The 20,931-nt window shown below is 35.1% G+C and overlaps 1 long non-coding RNA gene across 2 annotated transcripts in view; it reads right to left on the bottom strand.

Moving 5' to 3' along the window:
- LOC119258480 (uncharacterized) overlaps nt 1-20,931 on the bottom strand; it is a 101,150-nt gene that overhangs the window by 22,307 nt on the left and 57,912 nt on the right. For both annotated transcript variants that reach the window (XR_008554103.1, XR_005128269.2), the window contains exon 4: nt 4,131-4,246. This is a non-coding gene — a long non-coding RNA (uncharacterized LOC119258480). The remainder of the gene's footprint in view (nt 1-4,130; nt 4,247-20,931) is intronic.

The following is a 20,931-nucleotide window of genomic DNA, read 5'->3' as shown; positions in this document are numbered from 1 at the left end:
CCCAAAGATAAACTCACTTTTCAGTTTTGAGAAAGACCAGGGTGACGTCAAGCCATTTCTTCTGAATATCCCAATTTGTTTTGGAAGTTCTTTGAAGAATGATCCATATTTGGAGCACCTGCTATGTGCCAGCCTTGTTCTTTCATGTTTTATAGAATTAATTATCATAAGACTTTAAGATATAAGTCATAGGCTTATTACGCAAATGAGCAAAGTAAATGCACTAAAGTTTCAGTAATTTATGTTCAGATATTCTCCAAGAAGTTACAATATTAAGAATCAAAATTAGATTTCTCTCAAAAAACTTTACTCATTATATGCTACTTATAATTTCTCAAATAGGTGGCACTGATATGAATTACATTATTCGAGGAATGAAAGGCAAATTTCACTATGGCTTGTTATGCACTTTATAATTAGCTTACAGAGCACATGATGGAATTGATTTCTAAGGCCTAGTCATGTGCTGAATTTGTCTCTCTGTATTTCCTGTCGTCTAAATAGACTTGAAGTCACATTCATGCCATTGCTTTGATTTAAGCATTTGTTCCATCTTCCAGATAGTAGTATTATTTGACTGTGATCTCTTGTTCACTGAGCTTAAAGTCAGTTCACTATGGACCACTCCCAGGTTCTGTGGAAGCCATTCATGCCATAGAACTTATGACTACAATCATCTCTTCTCCTGAAAAATCAATCATGTAATTCACAAATTCATATGGTTCAGGTGGTATATAGCAATGAATGAACAATTACCAAAGATTCATGGGGTTGTATATCCATATGACTCTTCCAACGCAAGTAGTATTAACCACATCATAAAAAAATTGACTCATGTAAGTGTTAATTGCTTTAAGAAGTAGGTCCATATATATGTTACCTATAAATGTCATTTGGAATTGACTTAGTAGTTTTTATTCCACTTTATGAATTTTCAAATTATATAAAATACAGAATTTTTAAGAGCTGTGATAGTTTTGTGTTCCCATTACTGCCACAAATGCTTTTCATTAATGATCTATTAGAAATTCAACTTGACCTTTACAAAATCTGAGCATTATAAAAAAGAAAAAAAAAAGTATGGTAAACCACAGGTGAGCAGAATGCAATTTAACAGTGTGTGTTCAGCTTTTATGTTCTTTGTAAGCCAGAATTGATTTCAGTAATTATCCCAATTTTCCATGAGCCCTGGTCTGTGGGCTATTTCTGCTCCCACAACTGCTTTTCTTTTGGTGTTCTTGGAACCACAGCTATAAAATGTCAATAATCTCCTTACCACTTCAAAGATATGTTGCCTGGATACAGAAATTGATGTCCATAAGCATCATATGCTCTTATATTAACTTTCGAAATAAAAACAAAAGCCTCCATTCTATTCTGCCTCCGAAAAAAATGTACGAATGATGCTGGCTTTGAGGGCCCCTCAGACCCATTTTAATCCATCATTTGATCAAGTACATTTAAAAATAAACATAAAACCTTCCCCACAAAGATCTTCAACCTTCTCCTATCCAACAAGCATACCCCATTTTCTAAGCATTGTTATTTTCAGTCTCCCATAGAACCCTTTTATGTTTGCTGCCCAAAATATAAACCATTCTTACAGTGCCTTAGCACTTGGCTTTACATAGTCTGAACTAGTTTTATATTATGTTTGAATCCCATTTTTTTTCCTGTTGTGTGAGTCATTCAGTCTCCAATAATATACTCTAAATTCCTTTATGACAAAGTACAATTGTTTTTAAGTAGAGCTTTTATTATTATTTAGTTATACCAAGGCTAGTTTCTGGCAAAGTCAGAATTTGAATCAAGTTTGTTTGAGTTGAAATCTTGTTTTTTCCATCACACCATGCTGTTTCTATTTGGAGTGAGGATATTTAAGTTCTTAAATTAGGTAATATTTCCAACATAGCAGCATAACAGTATAATCAAGTTATTTGACAATGAGTATAGTATTCCTTTCTTAGTTGATAATTAAGTGTATATGAACTATTACAATTCACTCAGCATACAATGCTTACATGTATCTGACAACATTTGTTAATTAAATGACACTGCAATTAAGGAAATGGCTAAGATATTCTTTCCAGAAACTGCAGGAGGCTACTATCACTTATTAAGCTCCCTCTCGAAACTGCCCCAATCTCCCTATTGCAATAATCTTTTGAATAAAGCCTCATCTTATGTCTGGGTTTGTTTTCATTTGACTTTTTTATGTCATGAAACTCAGATGATAAAATTAGATTAAAAACAAAAACCTCCTAGCAATGCTATAGAGTCTTGAATATTGCATACTAGCTTTCCATATAAAACAAGGTGAATTCTGGGCCTCCCCTGGTAGCGCAGTGGTTGAGCGCTGGGCTGTGAAGCTGCCTGCAGCCTCTGCAGCGCCAGTTCGATCCCTGGCCACCGGCGAGGGTCCCACATGGCGCGCAGACCTCTCCTGCCGCGCCCGCTGTTCCCCTCAGCAGTGTACTTCGTCAGTCTGCCTGCTCTGCTTCCTGCTCTTGCTCTGGTGAATTCTCTCACCCTCCCACACTTCTGACTATACCCAGTGCTTGCATAAATAAATAAATAATGAAAAAAAAAAAACACAACAAGGTGATTTCTGATACAAATATGAGTGATTTGGATAGATTCTGACACTAGTGAGCTTTAAGCTGTGATCCTAAAAAACAGAGATGGTTAAAGAAATACTCCCCTCCCTGCCCCCCTCCCCAACTGTGTTTCAGGAAAGAGCTTACTACAAGTAACCACCTCTCCCCAGTGATTTAGATAAGCATCTAGATGCCTCTTTGTTTATCTGTAACAAGGCCAGACATTTCCACTTTGTCTGGTAAAAGAGTAGCTCAACTATTTGTCCCCACTGACTTATTTGCAAAGTGGTTGTGAACTGGACTTGAACAAACTTTCCTTAAGCTTTTATCCTTCATACAGAACCCTGAACTTGGAGACTCACACAACTTAGCCATCATCAGAATGAAGATCAGCACCTCCTTAACTATGCTCCCCAAAGTCACTGACCACAAACAGTCTCTGATTAGCTGTTTGACATGTGTTTTTCTAGCCTTGTTTACTCCTTATATAAGAAAAACCCTTTCCTCCCTTTGAGAAGCTTGCTGTCCCCACAGCAGGAACATTCTCCCTCTCACAAATGCCCCATCTTCCTATTGCAATAATCTTTTGAATTAAGCTTCATCTTAAGTCTGGATTTGTTTTATATTTGACTTTTTTTTATGTCATGAAACTCTGATGATAAAATTAGATTAAAAACAAAAACCAGAATGTAGTCAGTCTTTGAAATACAGTCTTTTCCAGGTACAGCCACGTGTAACCATAAGGCTTATGACATTTTCTCAAGTTCCTTTTATTTACCCTAGTAAGTTTGAAGTTGAGAACTAAATGTGTTTTCTTAAGATGCCATACTTCAGAGCTTCCTTCATGAACTTACTAATAGAACTACCTTACATAAATCTAGGTATGTTTTAGCCTTGGATTATATATTTACCATTTATTATAAGCAATCTCAGAGAAGTAGATATACTGTTTCAGTTTCCAAACCTCTTAAAGAGGAAAATATTGGACATCGAAAAAACTGATGAAAATTTTTGGGTGAAAAAATTTAAAAGGGTAGGTTTTCAGTGTGAAAGTTAACATACATTCTGTTGTAGAAGGTTAGTTAACCAAAATTCCTGAACCTCAAATTTTTCATCTATAAATGATTTCCATTAAGAAATTAAGTTGTGGAGTTATGTATATCGAAGATGATGTATAGGAGGTCCCTAAAACTAATTCTGAAATCAGAATACCCTTCTGTTGATAGTAACTATTATCTTTACTTTTAAAAACATTCCATTTCAGAAAATCACATAGAATATTTTTAATTTTTAACTCTAGTTTATGGCATTCACTCATCTGCAAATTTACCAACCCCTAAATTTTCACTCATTGAGGAATCTGGACAACCAATATTCAGCCCAACATATTCAGCACTACAAGCACACTATTTCATTAAATCCTTGAAACTTCTTGCCCACATGAAACCTATAAATTAGTCTGAGAGGAAAGACAGTAGGAAAAGAAAGCAAAAGGAGACAATTACAATAGGTTTTAGTGTTCAGGTTGAATACCTCAGCCACTTTCTTCCAAATTCTGAAGTTAGAGATGATGATCTTTCATTCTGCCAGTGGTAGTAAGATGTTACTTCTGATTTTTGTTGTGATTTTTGTTCTTTTCCCCAAGGGTTCTAAAAAATGTAAAGTATAGTAAGGATTATAGACAAACTCAATTTATCCATAAAACAACTACATCAGGATTCACTCACTTCAATTGGCAGATGGGGGCAGGAATACGCAAAAAAGTATTATTTTTCGAAAAATAATAGCCCTCATAGAGTAAAATGCCTCTGGAAGTAAAAAGTTATTAAAAAATGTAAAACAAAGATATTAATGTCTTATGATAAACCATTTCCTACTCTAAAAAAGCATTCATTATTTCCCATTGCAGCTTTCCCATATATTTCCCCTCCATATTTGATACCATCCTGCACAGCAAGTAGAATGCTAGAATTTTGCTTTCTTTTTTGAAACAATAAGGTTTTAAATATTATATCATTGTACCTTTATCCCTACACTAGATTTTACTCCTCCATATATGTTCATGCTTCACTCACTCTCCATCAACCCCCTCATGCCAATACCCTGTAACTTCCATCTGGTAAGTAATAAATTTCTTCACTATGTTCAAAATTTGATTTTACGGTATTTTTTCACTTTAATTTTTTTTGATATTTGTACTCCACGTCATATCTTTTACTTTCTGACTTATTTCACTTAATATAATCACCTTGAGATCCAACCATTTTCACCCAAAATGCATTATTTCATAAGTGTGTAAAATTATTAATAGTGGTACAGTATTCCATTGAGTATTTATTCTACATTTATTCATCTACTGTTGAGCACTTAGGTTGGTTGGTTCCATGCTTGGCAATTGTGAACAGTCCTGCTATGAACATAAGTGTGTGTGTATATATATATATATATATATATATATATACACACACACACACATATATATATATATATATATATATATGTCTTTTCATGTTAGAGATTTTATATTCTGGGGGTAAATACATAGAGTCTGCATCAACTTGCATTCCCATCAACACTTGCTGTTCCATTCTTATTTGATATGGGCCATTCTCACAGAGGTATGCTTTTGATTTGTATTCCCTTATAGTAAGAGATGTTAAACATTTTTTCATGGGCCTATAAGCCATCTGAATGTCTTCCTTAGAAAATGTCAATTTAGATCTTTTGCCTCCTTGGTGGCGCAAGGCGTTGACTCAACCTATGAAGCTAGCCACAGTCACTGCAGCACAAGTTCGATCCCCAGCTGGCCAGGGAGCAACCCACATGGCGCAGACCTCTCCTGACTCGCCTGCTGCTCCCCTCAGCAGTGTATTTCAGTAGATCTGCCTGGTCTGCTCCCCACTCTGTCTCTGGTGAATTCTCTCACACCCCCACACCTCTGGCCTGTACCCCAGTTCTTGTATGCATAAATAAATAGAATCTTTAAAAAAAAAAGAAAAAAGGAAATGAGCAACCAATATTTGGAAGTATCATTAAAAAATACTACAATGTTTTCCAAGAATTTTTTTTTGGTATCATTATGCAAATACCAGTGTTACACTTTAGACTATGCTATTCAACTCAGTTCAATTAAGCACATATTTATGGAAATCTTGTCTTGTAAAAGGCTTTCAATAATCTAAAGAGATATGGTCTTGCTTGTCAATATTTAATTATTTGTATAATTGGTAAAGTACCATTGGTATTTCTCTTCATGTTGAATATGACATAGTTGTAACCAAGCATAGAAATATCTCTGGAAAACATTTATTTACATATTGTTTTTTATTAAAAATATGCAACATAATGACAATGTAATTATATTAATCAAGAAATATTACTGCCATATCTATCCTCACAGGAACTTCACAAAATTCATCTCTTAACTCCAAAATAAATTACATCAAACAGCAAATTATAATCAGAATGACACTTGGTAAGCATGAAATTAAAGGAAGAAGAATTAAATAGATAATGAAACATTTAATGGCTTTGGAATCCAATAACCTAATGAATTCATATAATTTCATTTATTATCACCTAAGCTGAATCAGTTAAACTTATAAACATTTGGTATCTGTAATAGTAAGAATCAAAATATTCAAATTGCTTTATACTTCAACATGTACAATATATGTGTGTATGTATATATTAAGCTCTAGAGATATATAAAATATTAAACCATAATCATTTGTTAAATTAACTTCTTTCTGACTACGCCCTAACAATAAAATGTATTTTTTAATTGTTCATCTTATCCTTTATGTTTGCTGAGCATTATAATTATAAAATGTTAAGGAAATTCCTTTTGCTTAGACACAACACAGATTCTTTCTGGAGACATGTTTTAAATACCCAATTGAGTACATTTTATTGACCTTTACATCTTCTTATACACACTATGTTAAACTATTATCATTGCAGATATTTGTGTTTTGTCATCATCATGAATATGCGCTTAACAACTCAGGAGTGAATCACACTGAAAAAATATATTTTAATTGTTTCCATTTTTTGCTGAGGAAAGTATAACGATAATTTAATATATATTTTATAGCCATAAAATATACATAACATATAGTCATTTATGACCATAAATATATATCATAAAACATATATATATAATATAATATGTGTTAACAACAGTTATATTTGAAAATTAGGCTTATAAGTAATACTTTCTTCTTTATATATTTCTCAATTTTAAAATTTTCTGATGGAAAAAGTACTGCCTTATAAAGAGAAAATACGTATTATTATTTTGAAGAGAACTTATGAACCTCATCCTACAGTACACTGAAAGCAAGAAATGTATAAATGTGTGCATTTATACCTATACTCACAATGACATAATTTTAAAATGATGTTTCATTAGACAAGTGTAATAAAAGTAACATTTGGAACAAGAAGAAAGATGTTTCCATATCAGGAAGGCCTATCAAGGGATAATTCACTGTAGATAAAACATGTGAGTAAAAAAAAGGCATTAAGAGGCTTTTAAGAAAATAAGAAGTGCATTTTAGTTACAGGAAATGGAGATAGTAAAGAGACAGAGCCATAAAGAACATGGAATATATGGGGAAGATCTAAGTGACCAAATGCAGTGCAGTGGGAAGTTTGGGATGCTAGGTCAGGGCCTCGCAGTTCATAATCTTGGATAATGAATCTAGAAGGCAGCATTTGGAAATCAGGAATTTCATGACAACATTATTGATTGGTGATCGTATCTCAGAATACAAAGTAGTATGTGTGATCAGTACTTCAGATAAATAACACCACTCTATCACTTGTATGTACATGAACAAATGAGTTTTATGAGCATACAGACAAAGCACTGAGCATAGAGCCTGGCACATGGTAGTCCTTACATGGTCGCTGTTGTTATTTGTATTTCTAATTGTTGTATTTCTAATAAGAGCACTAATTAAACACAGAAGCTGAAGCGAAAAGACCAATGGTAACCGAAACAGGCAAACTTAGTTTGAACCCTTATTCATACACTGCATTGGTATGGCAATTTATAAATATTCGGGGCTTCCTAAGTCAATCTGAAATACAAAGACAATAATAGTCACTTACAAGTTTTTTTTTATTGTAAGAACACAGATGATGTAAAACAGCTAGCATAGAAATTAGCAGGTACCAGGTGCTAATGAATGTCAATTATTATTATTATTGTTCATTATGCATCTGTGTTAACAGAGATGCACATGCTTTATTTTTTCCTTTAGTTTTCATAAGATCATCAGAGGATAAGTAAAGATTTTTTGCAAGTGAGAGAGAAAGAGTCTAGTATCTAGTATACTGTTTCATGTTGTCAACACAGAATAGTTAAAAAAAGGAGCTCAGAAGCTCTAAGGATGATTGATTACTGGGTATAGGCAAAGCATACTCTGGCAGATGATGCTGAGTACTCAGAATTGTGACTAAGTCAGTCCCAAAGACAGTATAAAACATAATAAACAGAAAGAAATGATAGGAAACAGTTTCTTACAGGGACGAAAAAGAAAGAAACCAAAAGTAATGGTACAAGAAATTGGTTTTAGTAGTTTGTTGTTCTTAGCCTTTACACAATTGTGGAACTTCCTTATACACTTGTGCAATTCACACCTGTTTAGGCTATACATTCCTGGAATTCTCAAAGGACTAACTTACTAATTACTGAAGCTGTAATTACTTACTTTCTTAAATAGATATATATTATCACTATGCTAAAATCAGACATCTTTTTTCTTCTTAAAATATGGAGGTTAAAGAAAAGATAGTGAAGATTTATTTCAGTTCTAATATATTATAATTCTTTTTCATTACATCCAGTCATGTTCTGGTAATGCAAAAATTCTAATCCCAGCATTACGAGGTGGTATACATTTTTCACTGCTCCTGAACTAGTTAGGAGAGGACAACTGGGATCTCTAGTTTCTAGTTCTCCTGGGCTCTGCCCAGTGTGCTTCTTCCCTTGGCTGATTTTAATTCATAATTCATGTCCATTTCCTGTGACAAACAGTGAGTGTGAGTATACCAGCCATCAGTCAATTCTGTGAGTCCTTCTAGTGAATTCTTAAAACTGATGGCAGTTTTAGGAAATCGCCAAACTTGCAATTGGTGCTTAAGTGAGGGGGTCTCTGTGGATTCTCTCCCTTCTAACTCACAATAGGCCACACTCACAGATTCCCTCACTGGTTGCACTGTGAAATTATTGCTAACCACTTGGCCATTAAGTATATATTTTTATTTTCAATGTAGGATAAATCAAGACACTTTCAGTATTTGTGCTAACTTAGACTGTGTTTTATTTTCTTGGTAGATTTACCCACACTTTTCATGAGTTTGAATATGTTGGTCAAAATTGTAATGAGATTCAGCGTTCTGGTATCACACAAAAACATTACAAATAACAAAATAATTTCTCCCCAAGAGAGCTTTGGTCCAATGTTCCTATAATATTCACTAATACCAAGGGAAATTTAATGGGGCTCTGCCTTATACTCTGGTTTGCTTGGAATTTAATAGCCCCATGAGAAATAAATTCATCTGTGTCAACATTTGGAGTTCATTTGTAAATTAGGATTTCTTTTTCAAGACATGGTCAATAGAAAAGGTATACCAAATACTAACAGAATAGATACCATGATGAATAAAAATGGCACATGATGTAAAACAACATGGTAAATGAGGTATAAGTTCATTGAGAATGGGCCTGACTTGCCAGCAGACCCCTGATACAGAGGGGCGATGAAGTGGATCTGATGCAAGGTGAGGCTATGCTCCGCCAACACTTCATGAAGAATTTTCCCTCCCTCCATAATGAATGCCTCCATATCCTGGGAATAAAAGGGTGAAAGAAAAAATGGAATAGCTACATTCCTCTGGGCCCAAATATCTGAGATCTGAGTTTCTTTCCAAAAAACAGGCTATGTGAGAAAAGTAGATGATGTTTGCTTCCAATGAGAGACAAGTGACAATTACCTGTGTGAATGTAAATAGCAAGACTCTGAGCCACATGAATTTCCAGAAGGTGGCTAATATAGAAGACCTCATCTCTACGAGGGAAATCTCAGTGGGTCATTGAGAGACTGGCAATTGTAGGCAGCCTTAGATAACCACCTGGGCAGAGGTCCAGGGTTGTTGTGAAATAGATCATCTGGAGGAGATTATCCAGAGCAAACAGCCTGAGTCAAGAAATCACAGGCAATCTAAAAGGACAGCACACAGAGAAGTCAGGGTGAAACTGCCTCTGATTACTATATGATTTTTCCTTGAGACAGTAAAAGTAAAGTGAAGTCAGCTCTGCACTTGTCAGGTAGGGTTATTTATCTAGCCTGGAAAAAAATTTTAAGTCCTAAAGAGGAACAGCATAGTGGGTAGGGTTCTATTGGAAACCTGATTTACATGCTGATAAGAAAATTGAGACTTGGAGGGACTGATTGATTTGTTAAAGGCCACAAATTAACAGCATCAGGCCTAATATAGAAATCACTGACACACATACATCACATGCACACTACAACTTCAGTGATAAAGGATATATCAAATAAACATGTAATACTCAGTGGAAAGGATTCCTTATGCATGACAGTGGTTTCATCTTTAAGCAGCTCTTGAAATTCTAAATATATATGGAAATAACCAGCTTAACAGATTCTATACATTGGCTATACAATGTCAATTAATAAAGACATGCTGGCAGCCCTGCTCTGAAGCCCATGCTTCAGAGAATCACATTTTCCAATGACCAGAAGCCAATATCAAAGAGATATTTGGGTGTACTAATAAAACCTGGAAAAATAATTGAAACAAGCTCATCAAACATCTCAAGTGCCATTATTCTCAGTTAGATAATCCAACTGTGACCAGTTCCTTTTCCTGTTATTTTTTCATATATTTCATTATATAATTCTCATTTATAGAGCCATTTGTATTTCTTGAAATGCTTCTATACTTGTTATTTTACTGTCTCCAAGTAAGTCTTGCCACCAATAAGGGAGAATTACTACTAGATGAGACTCATGTTGTTAATGAAATTTCTAAATGTCACTTCATTTCATTTTGGTAGGTAACCAGATATTTAGAATTTTACAGCAAGTTAAAGGAAAATTAATAATTACACCCAGGTTCTAACTCAGAAGCTCTATTTTGTTTTGAAGCATTTTGTCTTGAATTTTCACTCTGCTTCCTTTCTCCTTTTGACCCAACACTTACTTGCATGATATAATTATTAGGTACTTGTTGAGAAATAAAAAAAAAATTACTGTTGGGATTCAATTCAGTTGCCAGCAACAGAAAATCCAACTAATTTTAGTTTAAACTAGGAATATATTTGAATCAAGTGGTTTGGAATCTAAGAGCTGGTGGCTGCTGACCAAGGAACTGATGCTCAGTGAGATCACCTTGGACCTCAGCAAGTCTGCTTTCTGCTCCACCATCTTCTCATTTGTTGCCTCTCGGTTACCAGGTGGCTGCTCAGTTCCAAGTACCATGCTTGCCTTCAAGGCAGGGACAAAGGAAAAGGAAAGGCTAAATCAGCTATGCCAGACCCCCTTTAAGAAACTTTTGGAGCAAAATGCTATAAACTTATATGTGTGTCTCATTGGTCAGACCATGTTTCAAGGCACCTCCTACCATTAAGGGGGACTGGGAAATGGCTGTTTATCTGGGAATGTGCTTCTTTAAATACAATCAAAATTCTATTAAGAAGCAAGAAAAAGTGAATAGGGCCTCCCTGGTAGCACAGCCGGTTGAGTGCAGTGCTGTGAATCCATCCGCAGCCTCTGCAGTGCAGTTCAATTCCCGGCCAGCCAGGGAGATACCCACATGGCATGGCAGACCTCTCCTGTCTCACCTGCTGCTCCCCTCATCAGTGTACCTCAGTCTTTCTGCCTGTTCTGTTCCTTGTTCTGTCTCTGGTGAATCCTCTCACCTTCCCATGTCTCTGGCCTGGTATCCCAGCTATTGTATAAATAAAAATAAATATTTAAAAAAAAAAGGAAAAAGTGAATATATATTGAGAGGCAACTAATAGTGTCTGTTACAAACTCTACAAAGGGCTAAATATTCTGCTTGCTCATGTGCAAGTTTCTCTTTAAATATTGTGTCAATGATACCAAAAAGGGGTGCACTTTTTGCTCAACTTTTCACTCTACTTGGCTTTCTTTCTCGATACACTTTTGATTATTGGGATTGCATTATCTCTTTCAGGTTCTAATTTGAAAGTAATTTAATTTGAATTTATAGACACTAATGCCACATGAAATAATTATGGACATAAACAGTTCCTGACTGCTATACTTCTTAAGAAACCTAGGTCCCTTCTAATTGCTTTGCTTCGTCTCCACTGGCCCATGATGAATTGCAGGAGCTTGGTTACAGGAACTTGGGTTGTCAATGAGTTCTTTAAGGCTTAAGTGTGTCATTTAAGATTAATTATAAAGTCACTTAGACTGTATAGCTTTAAAGGGTGTCCCAAGGACAGAAAAATTCCTCAAAGCCCTATCTAATAGGATGTGGGACAGATGGCAACTCGGTAAGCCTTGTTCCTTAATTACCTATAAAGTTTCATCCGGGACAGATGACTCTATAATTAAAGTTAAAGAAAACATTTGCTTAGTTTGTTTTGCACAGGGGCAAAATGGGGGAAATAGGGGAGGAAGAATTTTCATGAGGTGATTCTACATGTATAGATAATAGTTTTGTTGAACATTGATGTATGTCAAATCCTCCAATGGGTACACTTACTCTGAGTCAGCAGTAAATAAGGTACTTTAAAGAAGAAATTTTCAGACAGGTAAACAGTACTTACGTTTCCCATTCTCTCAAATTTATGGACATCATTAAATAGATACTAGGCATTTTAAGTGAGTAAGATGGGCTGAATGTGTTCAACTATGACCCCTACATGCTCTTAGACAGAATTGTTTTCCTGAAAGTGATTCTACACTCAATCTCAGAATAATTCTGCATATAATTTATACTGTGAAGAGTAAAGGAAGCCTTGTCCAGAGCTTGCCCTGTGCTTTCATTTTTATTAATTGAGCCAAAATTTATAGACTACCTACACTTTATCAAGGTAATAATAAACTGGGAATATAAAAGTGGAAAAGACAGTTGATCTGCCCTGAAGGAGTTTAAATTTTTGCATGGTGACCAAAAAGAAGGAGGTATATGTTATGGGTAAAATACTATGGAGGGATCTGTAGGTAACAACGTATAACTTGTCAGTGGGTAGGTAAAACAGGAGATAGTGTGTGAATTAAAAAGAAATCACAATTGGGATCTTATCACAGACCACATGGGTTAAATCAAGTGAAATACTGAAAAAATTATCTTGTCATCTTTTATTATTTTCTTGTGTTTTTAAGTAGTTCTGGTTTCTATTTGAGAAGGCTTCCAGTGCAACTGAAACTATGTCCACAATGTTTGATTTCCCTCATGGTGCCTTAGCACAAATAGCCACTATGGATTAGCCTCCATAGATTCCCACTGGGTCTCACATCCCACCCTTCAATCTTCAGAGAACCTGACAGTCCCAGTGTCTTATGTAAACTGCATGTTTTCCTTTGCTAACTCTTTTTCCCTATATCCCCCTCCAAGGCTGCTATTTTTGTTTGTATTGACTAGAATTTCATTAATGGACATATTTTGATATGTTGAGATCCTATAAAATTATAAAACCAATATTTCAATCTAAGAATACCAATGCTTCAAAATGCCTACTTTATAATGACAGGGTTCTCTTTCCAGAATATGATAACAGAGATGGATGTAGCTACAAAAGTATGATTCATGGTTTTTTTTTCATAAAATGATATTTAAAATAGACACTAAATCCTATTTTAAACATAATTTGAGCCAAAGGGTCAATATTGCTTGAAATATATGTGTAATTGGAGCCTTCAAGTTCCACTATGCTAACATATTGTAACAATGCTGGCATTCTGCCTTTATGAAGCAGATGCCTTTGGCACCATATTTGATGGTGGCAGCTGCCCTCACCTCACAGTAGCGAAAGGCAAAGCAGACCATGTCATGATTTTGCTCAGGCAACATGTAAAAAGTCTCACTAGTGCAGCTGAGAAGAACTCCAAATTTCCAGCCCACCATGCAGGATACTGGAGTCCCCCACACATTCCCCTGCACCTCCTATCCCCAGCATGCTTAACAGTCACTGAATCAAGTTAACAAATCAATATTAAGCTACAAACACTCTTGGTAAATAGAACAAACTGCTGCCACTTGATTGGCTCTATGACACACAACATGTCAGGCATGGAAATTTCACCATTGCTGAGACAGGACAGTGTTCATCCAAGTAGAATACTGGTTCAAGCTCACTTCAATGGTGGAAAATTTCTCTGCTATGCATTATAATGGCTGTGCTGAGCATTGCACCCTAGTCCAAAAAGTAGGCAAGCAAAACAAGCAAGCAATAAGAAACAACCCTCAATTCTTTCAACAAACTTTAAATTTCTACATCTGAGAACTTTCAAATTTCTTTTTAGGATAAAATAATTAAATTATTGCAAGTGTGAACTAATAATCTTCCTTGTATTTTTTAAAAAATTCCCACTTTCCTCAAGTTCCTTATGAGATCATATCCTCATCATCATCACCACCATTATCATTATTAGCCTGTTGGCTCAAGTAAGAAATCTAGGTACCCTGTACAACTCATCACTTTCCCTTGTTCCTTTTGTCAGTTCAAAGGCTGCTCAGGACTTGTTATTCCAACATAAAATATCTACCAATTTCACTCTTCCTTACATTCCACTACCATTTTGCTCCCCTTTACTCATTATTTTCACCTGCATCATCACAATTTTATCCTATTTGGTCAGGCAGCTTTATACCAAGCACCAGTCTGTTCTCTGAATAGAATACAGACATAATTCACTTTGTTTAATGTAAACCTGATAATATCCCCTCATGCCCAAGACCCTTCTCAGATGAAGCAGCTGAAAACGTTCAGGTTCACTCTCTCCCCATATCCTAATGACACTACTAAAAAACTAATTGAAATAATAAATCAACATAGTAAAATGGTACAGTACAAAATCAAATCACAAAAATCATTCATGTTTCTATATGCAAACAATGAGCTATAACAGAAAGAAATCATGAATACAATCCTATTTACAATCACATAAAAGAATTAAATACCGAGGAGTACACTTAGTGAAGTGATGGACATATACCACAAAAACTATGACATTGCTCAGTAAATAGAAGACATGACAAAACAGAAAGCTATTCCTGCTCATGGACTGGAAGAATTAACAATGTTAAAATGGTAATCTTATACAAAATAATGTACAGATTCAATGCAATCAGTATCAATGCTCAATGACTTTTTTCAAAGAAATAGAACAAACATTACTGAAATTCATATGGCACAAACTATACCACAAATCTATAATAATCAATATAGTGTGGCATTGGAACAAAAACAGACACACAGACTGATTGAGTAAAGATGAGAGCTCAGAAATAAGCTTATACATCTATGGGCAGTTGGTCTACAACAACAGAGCCAAGAGTATACCCTGGAGAAAGGAAAATTTCTTCAACAAATGGTGCTGGGAAAGCTGGACAGTCACAAGCAAAAGAATGCAACTAGATCACCATCTCACACCTTACATAAAATTTAACTCAAAATGGATTAAAGACATGGATGAAAGGCCCCATGCTATAAGACCAAAGGAAAACATAGGCAAAACATTCATCATTGGCTTTGGTGATACCTTTGTGGACATGTATACAATAAAGAAACAGAAGTAAATATAAACAAATGGGATTACATCAACTAAAAAGCTTTGGAATAGTGAAGAAAACTATCATTAAAACAAAAAGACACCCAACTATATGGGAGAAAATACTTATACATCACACATCTGACAAAAGATATATAAAGAATTCATATAATTCAACAAAAAAACAAACAATAAAAAATGGGCAAAAGAGCTAAATAAACTTCTCCAAAGAAGTCATACAGATGCCAAAATGCACAAGAAAATAATGCTCATCATAAATTGCCTTGAGAAAAGTACGAATCAAATCCACAATGAGATACCACCTCATACCTATGAAAATGGCCCATATCAAAAAGATCAGAAGCAACAAGTACCTGGGAAAATATGGAGAAACATAACTCTCAAACACTATTGATGGGAATGTAGACTAGTCCAGCACCTATGGAAAACAGTATGAAAGTTTCTCAAACTATTGAAAATGGATTTACCATACGACCCAGCAATTCCATTCCTAGGTATTCACCAAAGATTATAAAACAGTACTTTGAAGGAAAATAAATGCTCTGTGTTCACTGTGGTGCTATTTAGAATAGGCATGCTATGGAAACAATCTAAATGTCCCCAAATGGATGAGTAGATCACAATGGAATACTATTCAGCTATTAAAAATGAATATTATTTAGCCAATGGTTACTAGTTAACAGCAACACAATGTGTATGTGCATTATAATTTTAATATGAATATTTTATAAATTCATTAATTTCATATTCTTCCCTTAGATTTCAACTAGTAGTTTCCAGCTGTCCACTGCCTCAGGAAGAATCTGGCTTTGTTATGGAAGGTATAAAATGGTACACGTTCTAAAGTAATAACTATAGAAACAGATCATCATAGATTCCTTTTCAAACACATTTATAGGCTAAGATTTGATACAATCATGTGTTTCTTAGTTAATTTCTTTTCTGTGAAAACAAATCATTTTTGCTTTAAAATGAAATATTTTGAAAATCACTATAAAAGAATGACAAGCCTTATTTGCTTGCATAGCACATTATTATTATAGGCTTATATGTATAACAGATTTCTTATGCATATACTTTAGGCACAATATAACTGATTTGTGAAATGGAAATAATTACTTACATTTTCCTCACAGGATAAAGCCATGCATAATAACTCTTACAAGGAATATAAAATTCTGGCTATTGTAAAGGATTGGCACAAGTCCCTGGAAACTTTTTAAATTCGACTACTTGGGAGGGTCCTGTTTCAGAGCTACATTTCCCTAGAAACCCTAACAGGATAAGAGCCATATTTCCAGTAGTGGCATTGTTTTCTGGTGTTGAACATTTCTGAAGCAATCATGACTTAAATTCCCTAGCTTTGTCTGTCTTTAACTCAAGCTAAATTATAAGATCTTAATAGTACTTCTAAAGAGAGATTTCCAAAATTCTCTTTTTAAAGTGAATCAAATGCCATAGAAAGATCAATATATCTGAAAAAAGAGTCTAGAAAAAAATTACTTTAAATTTAAAAAGATGGAGAAACTGGTGGTTTGTCAATAGTTCCCTTTTCATTGTGAGGATGTTTTTCTTTGACCTCATTTTATCAGAGCTTTACTACTTGGTGGATTTTTAATAGAACAAAAAAAAAAAAAAGGCAACACAATTAACAACAGTAGTTATCTCACATTGCCTTAGGTTAAGGTTGAAAAACGTTTGATATCTTCGGGGAAAAACACTTTTCATTCTTAGAAATTATAGAGACAAACTCTTTCTGAGACTTCAACACGAAAGACTTTTAATTAAATTTTCCTCAACCATGTTTAGAAGATCAAATATAATCAAGTAGATTTTAAAACATATTGTAGGTGATTATGATGATAAAGTACATGCTCTTCTTTTCCCACCTCATGCACATCCATATTCACCTCGAGACAGAAATGCAGAGCTTCCGGTCTCCTGCCATTGGGGTCCAAAGATAATCTAAAATTAGGAGTGGGGGGTTAAGTAAATCATCCTAGTTGGAAAGCCAAATAATGTGCACCCAAAGACTATAGACACATATAGGGTTTTTCCTCTGCATGTATGAATACTGTGTAATTTACAGATCAAGTTTCTGACCCCAGAACAGCTTAGTGTATGCTCAGTTATGGAAGACAAAGACAGTTATGTTAAACAAAGGAATTTTCTCTTGGAGGATGGGTTTAGATTGCTTCTTTGGAAACATGATTCTATGGGAATTTCCATGGATCTAGCAGTCTTTCCATGCATCAATTCATAGAGTATCTGTGTCATGGACCCAACTATAAAACCTATTTCAAGATGTGGCCCAGAGATCTGAAGCCCCAGCACCAGATCCGCATAATAGTCTCCCTGTTTCCAGTTCCATCTGGGAGTTCATCCCTTAGTTCTTATAACTAAAATTATCTATCCACACCTCTTTCCTTCCAGACAATTCAGTTTCAATGGCTTCATGAGTTTTGAAACAAAAATTTTAAGGAAAGATCTCAGGTCAGTCCCAACACTAAACACCAATGGTTCTTTTCCAACCCAGAAACAACAATGGTAGTTAATTCTCTTGGAGAAAGGAAATTTCATTCCTCATGAAAAAGACTTGACTACCCTTCTAGGAAGGAGCTTGAAAATGGATGTTATCTTGAAGTTGTCTATGTTAGTGAAAAACAAGATGTGATTTAACTTATCAATAGATTATCTAATTACATCCAGTTAATATATTACCCTGATTTCTATCCAGACCCATCTACTAGCACTGCTAGCACTAGTGACTTATGCAGACATTATTAAATTCAATGTTAAAAAATAACCTGGAGCTTTTTCCTTTGCAGTAACTGAAGAAATTGAGATTCAGTGAGGTTATATGTTTAAGGTCATGCAATTGCAAAACAATATAGTCAGAATTCAACTTAAGTCTGTCTAATTTGAGAACCTCTACACTATCACTATATTTTACTACTTTTAAATGTATAGAGATTACTCAAAGATGATTACTTTTTTATTTACTATCTTGTGAATATCTGTATCACTGTTGCCTCAACTGCCTGACACAAGCCTATGTACAAATATAGTATGCCAGATTTGCCAAAATATACTTTTAATAAAAAAGAATCCTTTACCTATGAAGCAGGCCTATCATTGTTGAAAATGAAAGTAATGTTTGCATGGCTGTGATTATTAAATCACATTCTCTAATTCAAATGTGTGTTTCTGAGCTAGATAGGAATATAAACTCATAAAATCTCCTCCACAAACCTGTGTGCTTGATCATCAATCCCCTTTTTCCTTTAAAGCTATTGTTTAGAGCAGTCTGGAGTACTCAATTGCTGATTCATTTCAGGAGAACAGCTGGAGTTAACAACTTGAGGCTATTTTTTTGTTCCGGAATTACTTCTATAATTATTGCGGTATACTGCGGGCTGTAGAATATTTCTTTTTACTCAGAAATATAGGAGAATTTGCACAAGGAAGGTCACCATGAACCTAATTTAAGGAGTAATTACCAACTTCATTTTCTCTATTTGTCCATACTCAAGAAATTATGTTCAAATGAAGCAACATGATTGGTTTTGCCAGAATCAGTCCTGTTTCTCAGTTATATTTCATACTCAGATTTTTTTTAAAGATTTATTTATTTATACATACAAGAGCTGGGATACAGGCCAGAGATTGGGGGGGCGGGTGAGAGGATCCACCAGAGACAGAGTGGAGAACAGAACAGGCAGACTGACTGAAATACTGCTGAGGGGAGCAGCAGGCGAGACAGGAGAGGTCTGCCTTGCCATGTGGGTTTCTCCCTGGCCAGTTGGGGATCAAACTCATGCTGCAGAGGCTGTGGATTGCTTCATAGTGCGGTGCTTAACCCCTTATGCCACCAGGGAGGCCGTTACTCAGATTTTTATATACTGTGAATTGTTTTAAATTTCACTCTTAGGGAATACTTAAAAGAGAAGGAAATACAGAATATTTAATTGATGAGGGCGTGTTTCCATCTTAGTGTTCAGAAACAATTAAGATAGTATAATTACAAAAAAGCTTTTCTATAATAAAACTAGACATTCAAATTTGAAAAGAATGGATTGACATGAAAAATATTTGGCTGTCATGTTGCCACTGTTAATCTCTCACTGAGTAGAACTAAACAATACTAAACTGTACCACTCATATTAACAATTACACATGAGTATGGATGGTCCTGCCAAGTGTCAGCCTGCTTCCCACTCGTTAAAAACATGTACAGATCAGAAAACTTGAACATTTCTGCTTCAATGCTAAATACACATTTCTGAAAAATCTCAGCTTATGAAAATAGGAGTTTATGGAGGGAAAAAATCAAGGAAGGCTACTCAGCCCATGAAACTCTGCAATTAGAACAAGGACCAAAAAAAATAACACTCTTAATAAAAGTCATAGTGGGACAACCACTTACAAATTATGATCTCCTTTCTACAAACATGATATCAGTATTTTACTTCACCTGAATTGGGGGGATTTATTCATGTGGGTGGTACTGGGTGGAAATTTTGGGGTTTTGATTGAGATTTCCTATCTTCCTAAATATATTTACTTGCTGAATTACATAGAATGCTCACTTTTCAAATTTTAAATTATTGCTTATTAAAATAATCAGTGTTTTATTTCATCCAGCTTGCTTATGTATATGAAAAGAAGGTGGGGTTGATGGAAGTTTTAATTTGTGCCACCTTTCATCACTCTCTCTAAAGCTATATGAAAACAGAAATATTCTGGCTTTTAAAGAAAATACATTTCAAGTAGAGTACCCTTCCTTATTAATCAGTGCAAGGTTAAATGAAGGAATCTTGTAGATTCTGACAAACGGCCAGGGAGAGAGCTGTCCCATGAGATACTGGAAGGAAGAGAGGGCAGTGCCCACTCCACAGAAGAGAAGAGGAATGGTGGACAGAGTGATTGCAGGTGGCCCAAAGGAGTTGCTGGGCAGTGGAACCCTGTCCTGAATCTTCACTTGCTCTGAAAAGAGGAATGAATATGTATAAAGCTACACACAGTGGCACAGAATCTGCTGCAGGGTTCTTATATGGTAGTCCCTTCAGTGAGGCAGCCAGGCTCAATGAATATATACAGAGAATCAAAGGGCAGCAAATTCAAACATGAAATTCTGGGGATGGCAAAGTAAAGTAATTGGAAGAACTCAACTTTATATTCATTTATAAACAGTCTATCACTGTAGCTCAGATTGAGGTCAGCTGCTGCTTCTTACCACCCACTCCAAACAGGTCACTCCTGGCCTAATGAGAATCTATATTTTAGAACATTTAAAGAGCTTCTGCTTTGGTGCATTTAAACTCAAACTCTAATGAATTTGCTGTCATTCACTTATAGATTATCTGCCACTTCTCTGGTATTTGGGTTCTGAGAGCCTTTCCTTTATCATAAAATAGACATTTTTAAATGCAGATTATTCTACTTGTACTTTTAGTTTCTGATGATTGGAGTTGTCATATCATCCAGGTTTTCCATTGTTCTTCTGCAAACTCGACTTGCAGTCTGCC

The sequence above is a fragment of the Talpa occidentalis genome, unplaced genomic scaffold (genome assembly GCF_014898055.3).
Source record: "Talpa occidentalis isolate TD23 unplaced genomic scaffold, MPIMG_talOcc4v2.1 talOcc4.5, whole genome shotgun sequence".
Classification (NCBI taxonomy): Eukaryota; Metazoa; Chordata; class Mammalia; order Eulipotyphla; family Talpidae; genus Talpa; species Talpa occidentalis.
The sequence above is the reverse complement of the archived record's forward strand: the minus strand, read 5'-3'. Positions and strand labels throughout refer to the sequence as shown.